The sequence below is a fragment of the Mastomys coucha genome, unplaced genomic scaffold, assembly GCF_008632895.1.
Source record: "Mastomys coucha isolate ucsf_1 unplaced genomic scaffold, UCSF_Mcou_1 pScaffold14, whole genome shotgun sequence".
Classification (NCBI taxonomy): Eukaryota; Metazoa; Chordata; class Mammalia; order Rodentia; family Muridae; genus Mastomys; species Mastomys coucha.
The window spans coordinates 77,325,077-77,334,393 of record NW_022196896.1 but is presented as its reverse complement, the minus strand read 5'-3'; the positions used below and the strand labels follow the sequence as shown (position 1 = coordinate 77,334,393).

Sequence of the window (9,317 nt, the reverse complement as noted above, 5' to 3'; positions counted from 1 at the left end):
TAAATTTCTGTAAAAGATAATAAAATATCTTCTTTTAAAAAACAAAACAATAATAAGTTATTACTGCATTGTTTGCAATTTTATGAAAATGGAACAACCATACAGTTGTTGCCAGTCCTGAGTTCATTTGTAAAAAAATTGGCCCTAATTCCTGGATAAAGTCAGCAACCAATCCTTTCTCTTCAGAAGATGTCTTCTGGCACAATAAGCCAGATCTGCATTAGGTGGTATTCTGTTCATTGATAAAATTATAGACCAGAAACTGACCAGTGCCACAGTACTGTGTTGCAAACAACTTTCTGTCAGGAGTGGGATCTGAGAAAGCGATTTCTTCTTTACTCAAATATGAGTCGTAAATAAAGTAACTCCTTAAGCATTCAATCATGCGAGAAGCTTTCTTCTTTCACTGCATCACGCTGAATACCCTTATTCGACTGATCCCACATATTGCAGGCTCTGGCAACGTTGAGCAGCACCATGCTTTTTGCCTTTCAAATCGGAGTTTTTCTTCTTCTGACCTGATAACCGGAAGTTTCTCTTCTATAACTCGATAGCCCCACTGGATATGTTCTGCAATTAGGCAACCAACTACTTTTTTGTCATTAGATATAAAGAGAAGTGTCTTAGTTCTGGAATAGCACATCAATGGAGCCTGTTGGAAACCCAGATCATTGTCAACCATCTCTCTAATTTCATCAACCTTTTTCAAGGCATACTTTGGGTCTTCAGGAAGAACCATTATTATCCTACCATCAAGATATTCAGCCACCCCGTGGCACCAACAGCAAACTTCGACATATAGATCTTGATGCATAGTGGTGATTAAAAGCTTAGTCCAAGGCTAGGCAGCACACGCCTGTAATTCCAGGAGACCAAGGCAAACAGATCTCAGAGTTCAAGATCAGGCTGGGAGAAAGCAAGCTCCAGATACAGATAGGGTGGTACACACCTTTAATCTGACCCACAACTTTTGCTGGAAGGACATTGGAATAAAGAATACTTACTCTTCGCTGCTTGCACTTATTTGCCCACATTTATGTTGGAACCTACCTCTTCAGGATTCTGGCTTATACAGAAGACCAGCTGAAACAACTAGCCGTGTGTGTGTGTGTGTGTGTGTGTGTGTGTGTGTGTGTGTGTGTGTGAACTAATGGCTAGATGTTTGAACTTCCCACTTATAGAAACTCGTTGTTGAGTTAGTTGGACTACAAACTGTAAGTCATTATAATAAATTCTCTCAGTATATTGAGATATTCCATGTGTTCTGTGACTCTAGAGAACCCTGACAAATATATATGTGTTATTGGTATTGATGTAAGAAGTCTTTATATAGTCTTATTGTTAGTAAATATTAGTATTTATGCTATTTTTGTAACTTTTTCTTACTATAGACTACTATTTTATATTGATGTCTTCTTTTAATGAGAAGACCTATTTATTTGTTATGAAGTCAAAGATATAAATTAGCTTCATAATTGTTGCTTTCCTGAGTGTTCATTACAGTAATTTCTGCTAACTTCAGGCCTGAAGATAGTTCTCTTACTCCCAGGAGATTTAATATTGCTGATTCTCTCAGCAGGTACTGATTAACTATAACACTCCATCTATGGCTGGGGCATTATGAAATTCCTACCATGCACGTTGGCATGTCTACTGGTATCGTCATTTTGTAGGTCCTGTTTATGCAAGCTTATGGATGAGAATTCATGTGTCAGCCTTTTCTGCCATATCTAGATGGTACTATTTCACAAAAGAGATCCTGGTCTTATAGTTCTTATAATGTTTCCGCCCCACTTCTGTAATGAATCTTAGGTCTAGGGGCCAGCCTTCTAGATACAGCAACTGAAGCTTTACAACCACAGTCAGTGATTGTCTGCATTATGACCAATTATGGATCTTTATAATAATTTCTATGGCTACAAAGAGATTATACAATAACAGGTCAGAGTTATATTTATCTCAGGGTATAAGAAATAATAATATACACTTATAAACAATATTATCTCAAGGAAATAATAATATTAGGTTCTCCTTAGTCAATGTTGATTAAGACAACCACAACCATTTGATCTAAAGAGAAAGGGATGTATGTGCAAGAAATAAATCTCTAGCAATTAGCTAGACATGAAAAAGTAAGTTTTAAAGGCTTTATAGCAATTTACAAACATAGGTAGATGGTTAGGTTCACAGAACCAAGGATAAATATCAACCTAATGCACGGACCTTAAAACCAAAGAGACATTTATTAGTTATGATGCCCAAGCTAAAATAGTTGACAGCATCCTCTCATGTTTTATTTCCCATGAAGTTTCAGAGGAAACACTCATGGTATTGGACTAAACAACAGTATCTTCTAAACAAAAGCTTAAGTGGGATTGGTGTGTGAGTGTGAAGTGTTCTTTCTTTGAAAAGTTAATGTGAAGACTCTCTTTTACAAAGTTATACACACAGATCCTTGTGAAATGGAATTGCTTTTTACTTCAGTGTCATATTGAGTTTATCCAGAGTTTTCCTGATATCTTTGCCAAGTTAGAAAACCATATTTAAACAATTATGGAAGATATAATACAAATTGAAGAAAACTTCAAACTGTACCAACTTCATTGAAATAGATTTGCCTTTATATCATGGGGAAACAACCTCTTTAAGAAAATTAACATCTGGGCAGTGGTTGCACATGCATGCCTTTAATCCCAGCACTTGGAAGGCAAAGGCAGGCTGATTTCTGAGTTCAAGGCCAGCTTGGTCTACAAAGTGAGTTCAAGGACAGCCAGGGCTACACAGAGAAACCTTGTCTAGAAAAACCAAAAAAAAAAAAAAAAAATTAAGATAATGCCAAACTACCATGTGTTTATTTTTCACCAGTTGTCAGTAGAAACCTAGCTTCTGGGTGGCTGCTAATTTGTCAGTAATTATTAATAGGTATTGCCATTGACACAGTTCCCAAAGGGGCTTAGTGTTCCCCATCACTCAAGACTTATACTAATCAGTAAGCGGCTGCTGTTATCATTGTGGACACATCGCAGATTCGTTTTACATGGAAACTTCAATATTAAATGCAATTTTTTAAAAATGGTTATTAGGGATTTTCATTTTAATTTTTAAGGAACTCAATTAAAGTAGATGGAGTTTTTTATAGCATTTAAGGGTATTTTTGCATAAATCTTAATTTCTATAATATTCCTTAAAAATAATATTTAAGTGTTAAAATATCTAGAGAAAACATAAAAACAGCAGTCAATACCAAAACTGGGTCGTCCTTGTACCAGTTAGGTCACTCTAGGACTTGAGCACTCCTCGGTGACCTCACTTGTGTGTCTGCTAGTCGCCTAGTACATACACTTCAGCTGAGCACATGGGCGGTATCTAGAAAGTTTCGGCTGTAGTTTACTATACTTCAGTTTCTACTCCAGCATAGACAGTTTATCTACACTGGTAGAAGAATGAGTGAAGGCAACCGAGCCACATAAGACCTTTTGAAGCCTCTCCATGTAAGGTGACTGCTGACACACAAAGGATAGAAGCAAACAGCATGACCAATTCAGTGCCACACTGTGGAGATATCAAAGAGATCTTGGGAAAAGATAGTTGTTAAAGGGTGCTGTGAGGTGATTCAAAACAAAATGGTTAGTCTAATACATCTTTTTTTTATTAGATATTTTCTTTATTTACATGTCAAATGATATCATTTTTTCTGGTTTCCACCCCTCCCTCTGCTCATCAACGCACCCTCTCCTGCTTCCTGGCCTTGGCATTCCCCTACACTGGGGCATAAAATCTTCACAGGAACAAGGCCCTCTCCTCCCATTGATGACTGACTAGACCATCCTCTGCTATACATATGCTGCTGGAACCATGAGTCCCCCCATGTGTACTCTTTGGTTGGTGGTTTAGGTCCTGGGAGCTCTGAGGGTACTAGTTAGTTCATATTGTTGTGCGTCCTAAGGGGCTGCAAACCCTTCAGCTTCTTGGGTCCTTTCTCTAGTTCCTTCATTAGAGACCCTGTGCTCAGTCCAAAGGATGGCTGTGAGCCTCTACTTCTGTATTAGTTGGGCACTGGCAGAGCCCCTCAGGAGACAGCTATATCAGGCTCCTGTCAGCCAGCACTTGCTGGCATCCACAATATTGTCTGGAAATGTCAAACAAAAGCACAAAAAATCTCAATAAATTTTTATAGAAATAATATTAAAGTATGTCTCAGGAAAATTCACATTTGATTCTTCTTAGTACTGTAAATGGATTAATACACCTTTAAGATGAAGATAATGAAATGTTAGAGACAGAGAAAAGTACAGTTAATTATTTAGAAAACTCAATGATGTACAGTAATGGCACAGAAACTGATTAAAGTACAGACTCCATTTATACACAGTCTTTCTTCAGTCTGAAGTTCATAATTTTTCCGATGCTTCACCTCACAAACTAGAGAATTTTTTCAATGATTATCCATTTATATTCTTCTGAATCCTAAACATATTTTTTTATAATTGAAAACCTACTGTTAGGTTTGCTATCAAAAATTCATTCCAAAGTTGGTAATTATTATTTGTAAGTAGAACATATTTGATGCTTAGACATCTGGCATAGATACATTTCAGTGTATTTCTTTTTATTCTTTTATTTTTATTAAAATATTATTGCTAGGATATGCAAATAAAGTATACATGTATAGTAAAATAGCCAAATATGTCTCTTAAAGTACTTTTTATTTTTGTGTATGCATGTGTACATGTGTGCAAACTCAGAAAGCTATAGTTCAAGAGATTATTAGCCAACTTGTGTGGGTGCTGGGAACTGAACTGATATCCTCTTCATGAGCTAATTATCCCACTGAACAATTTCTCTAGTACAAAATTTCAATATTCAATGATGAATTATCCAAGTCAAGTTATAACTATCCAAATCTGTGCTTCCCATAATATTAACTCCCCACATTTGTTGGAATGAGATCTGTTCTATAAATATATAAATAAATCCATGTTCTATTTAAAAAGCAATAAGGAAGTAACAACAGACAATAACTGAGTGAATTTGAAATGTCTCAGATATTATAATAGTTATATGGTTATACTCTTTCTGTGGAACTTCTCCAGTTCAATAACTGAGTTTTACACATTTTACTCATGACTATAATACCAATTATTCCAGTGTTGTGCTGAAATTTTTGATAAACCATACTTGGAAGAAAGGAATAGGGGAAAGGAAAAGACAATGGAGGAGAAATGAAGGAAAAATTTAAGGAGGATGATGAAATATAGGGAGACAGGTGGGAAGGAAGGACAGGGGCCAAGTAAGGAAGACATGGAAGGAGAAGAGAAAAGGTTTTTTGTTTTTGTTTTTGTTTTGTTTTTTTTTTTTTTTTTGAGGGGAATCTGGGAAAGGAGATATTGTAAATAAGAAAACATCTAATAAAAAAAAAAGAAAAAGAAAGCAGAGACAAGGGATGGAAGGAAAATGGGATATTTTACTGCAGATTAAGTTTTCTTTTTCTTCTCTACAACACAAAACATAAAGAAAAATGTGTGTGTGTTGTCAGTGTGCATGTGTGAATGTGTACAGAGCATTATATGTTGAAAGACAAGCCTATGAGAATGTGTGTGTAGGAGTGAAGTTGAAGATGATATTAGAAACATTTCTCCATTGCTTTTCCACACTATACTTTGAGCCATTGTCTCTCAAAGAAACCCAGAGCTTGTCCATGAGGCCTATCTCACTAGACAGCACTCTGCACAGATTGCTCATCTAATAGGTGTAAGTCTGGAGGTAAAGGCAGATTTTATATCCCTCTGACATTTACAGGAATTCTGTGTTCCCAAATTCTAATTGCTTATTTTGGTGGAAATTTATATGCTTCTCAATATTGCAGAAAATTATATTTTTCAGTTGTTGAGTACCCACATTTAAATCTGAGTTATATCACCAGAATTATTAAAGAATTAAAAATATATTAATCATAAACTAATTTTATTTTTGTGTCTAAATACATTCAAAGAAATATATTCATTAAAGTCTTTGCCTATGGAAATTTTTAGTACTCTTCATTTGCAATGATTTATTGGACTAGTCCAGATGAATATCCTAACAAACCAATATTCTTGAGATTGCTATTATTTTATTTAAAGTATTTTAAAACTCTTTGGACAGTGGTTTTCCTAGGATGAGTCAGAAGAAAGAAAAGCAAGAATATGTCCCACTTTACAATCTCTAACAAGCACAAAATCCAAGCAGGATGTATTGGAGAGGAACAACTGTTCTCTTAGTTCTCAAAGGAGAACTAACACTCACCAAATACTACAATATGTATTTTTTCTTATCATCCTTCATAAAATTAACATTCTTAAATATAAATTTAATTAAATGTTAATAGTAAGATATGACCCTTAATAAAATAAATAAGATTCAAATAGCACAAGCCAAAATGCTTTTGTAAAATGAGATGGCAGTGTTCACATAATGAAGGAATACTAAACTTTGATAATTTCGATAACCACCGTTTTTAATATGATATATTCTATTACTATAGAATGATTGACTAAACTCAAATTACACTCATCTATATTGACCTAAAAAGCTACTTTTCATAGAATTCTTCATTGTGAATTTGCTAGCCAGATTTATAAACCTGAATGCCTTTGGAAAGGACTTTTGAAATTTAAATGTAAGTACATGGTTTCTCCTTCTTTCCTCCCTCCAACTCATTGATATTCTCATACCACTTTCTGCTTTCTTTCTCTTTCTCTTCTCTTTCTCTTTCTCTTTCTCTTTCTCTTTCTTTCTTCCTTCTTTCCTTTCTTTCTTTCTTTCTTTCTTTCTTTCTTTCTTTCTTTCTTTCTTTCTTCACTTTTATAAGATATTTTCTTTATTTACATTTCAAACATTATCCTCTTTCCTGGTTTCCTCACCCCAGAAATCTTCTATCCCATTCCCCTACCCCTGTTTCTATGAGGGTATTCCTCCACCCACCAACTCTCTACTCCTTTCCTTGGCATTCCCCTACACTGGGGCATTGAACCTTCACAGAACCAAAGGTCTGTCCTCCCATTCATGACCCAAAAGGCCATCCTCTGCTACCTATGCAGCTGGAGCCATAGGTCCCTCCATGTGTACTATTTGGTTGTGGTTTAGTCCCTAGGAGTTCTGGGAGTCTGGATGGTTGGTGTTGTTCTTCCTATTGGGTTGCAAAACCATTCAGTTCCTTCAGTCCTCTTTCTAACTACTCCATTGGGGGCCCCATGCTTAGTCCAATGGTTGGCTGTGAGCATCAGCTTCTGTATTTGTCAGGCTCTGGCAGAGCCTCTCAGGAGACAGTTATATCAGGCTCCTGTCAACAAGCCCTTCTTGGCATCCTCAGTAGTATCTGGGTTTGGTGACTGTATATAAGATGGATCCCCAGGTGGGGCAGTCTCTGGATGGCCTTTCTTTCAGTCTCTGCTCCACACTTTGTTTCTGTATTTCCTCCTGTGAATTTTTTGTTTCCCCTTCTAAGATGAAACGAAGCATCCACACTTTGGTCTTCCTTCCTCTTGAGCTTCTTGTGGTCTGTGAATTGTATCTTGGGTATTCAGAGCTTTTGAGCCAATATCCATTTATCAGTGAGTGCACACCATGTGTGTTCTTTTGTGACTGGGCTACCTCACTCAGGGAGATATTTTCTAATTCCATCCATTTGCCTAAGAATTTTTAGTGTCATTGTTTTTAATAGCTCAGTAGTAGTCCATTGTGTAAATGTGCCACATTTTCTGTATCCATTCCTCTGTTGAAGGACATCTGGGTTGTTTCTAGCTTCTAGATATTCTAAATGGGGCTGCTATGAACATAGTGGAGCATGTGTCCTTGTTATATGTTGGAACATCTTTTGGGTGTATACCCAATAGCAGTATAGCTGGACCCTCATGTACTACTATCTTCAATTTTCTGAGCCAGACTGATTTCCAGAGTGGTTGTATCAGCTTGCAGTCCCACCAACAATGGAGGAGTGTTCCTCTTTTTCTACACTCTTGCCAGCATCTGCTGTCACCTGAGTTTTTGATCTTGGCCATTCTGACTGATGTAAGATGGAATCTCAGGGTTGTTTTGATTTGCATTTCCATGATGACTAAGAATGTTGAACATTTCCTTAGGTGCTTGCCATTCCGGTTTCCTCAGTTTAGAATTCTTTGTTTATCTCTTTCCCCCTTTTTAATAGAGTTATTTGATTCTCTGAAGTCTATCTTCTTGAGTTCTTTGTATATATTGGGTATTAGCCCTCTATCAGATGTTGGATTGGTAAAGATCTTTTCCCAATATGTTGGTTGCCATTTTGTCCTATTGACAGTGTCCTTTACCTTATAGAAGCTTTACAATTTTTGAAGTATTATTTGTCTATTGTTAATCTTAGAGCATAAGCCATTAGTTCTGTTCAGTTTGGACCCACAGTTTGATTTCAAGTAGTATTTTCACTGCTCCTAGACACCCCTTCTGTCAACACCCTTCTCCATGCCAAGGGTGATCCATAACATACTTTCCCCTGCTCTCAACATTCTTTAGCAGTTTGTAGCTCTTTTGCTAGGTATTTAAGTCTTCTGTTTTTCATGTTAGTCCATTTGCTGGTGTTTTGCTGTTCAGGTTTTGATGACAATATTGCACTGTATTTTTCATTTGAGCCATTGGAAGACACTGGGCTTAAAAATGTTCCTAATAAAATTATTTGGGTTATTTTGTTTATTCTAGGGAGCACAGAGAGGAAGAGTTCTTAGAATAGCCCTGCCAGATGAGGAATAATATGCAAGAATGAGAGTTGCAGAGGACAGAAAGCAAGCTGTGAAAGAACTAGGGAAGACTGACCCCAGGGGCCACTCCCTAAATTGGGTCTGGGATGGCAGAGGTAAAATATAGATTCTAGTAAGAAATAATTCAGGATTATCACAGGGGGGTGTGGAGTATGTTAGCCAAGGGAAGATTTGGAAGTGGCCCAGCTGTTGAACTGCTTAGGGCATCTTAAAAATAAGGTTACATGTGTGTCTTTCATTCTTAAATCCAAAACATCTGACAGGTAGCACACCTGCCAGGGGCTTTAGAGTAGATTAACAAATTACTCCTACACTGTTGTTCTTCCTATGTGGTTGCAATCCCCTTCAGCTCCTTCAGTCCTTCCTATAACTCTTCCATTGGGGTCCTTGGGGTCAGTCCAATGGTTAGCTGTAAGTATCTGCATCTGTCTCTGTCAGCAGAGCCTCTCATAGGACAACCATGCCAAGCTTCTGTCTACAAGCATATTTTGGGATCAGCAATAGTTTTGGAGTTTGGAGTCTGTGGATGGGATGGATCCCAAGGTAGAA

The 9,317-nt window shown here is 36.9% G+C and overlaps 1 pseudogene; it reads right to left on the bottom strand.

Moving 5' to 3' along the window:
- Positions 1–220: 220 nt before the first annotated feature.
- Positions 221–749, bottom strand: LOC116089164 (annotated as a pseudogene).
- Between the last annotated feature and the right edge of the window lie 8,568 nt (positions 750–9,317).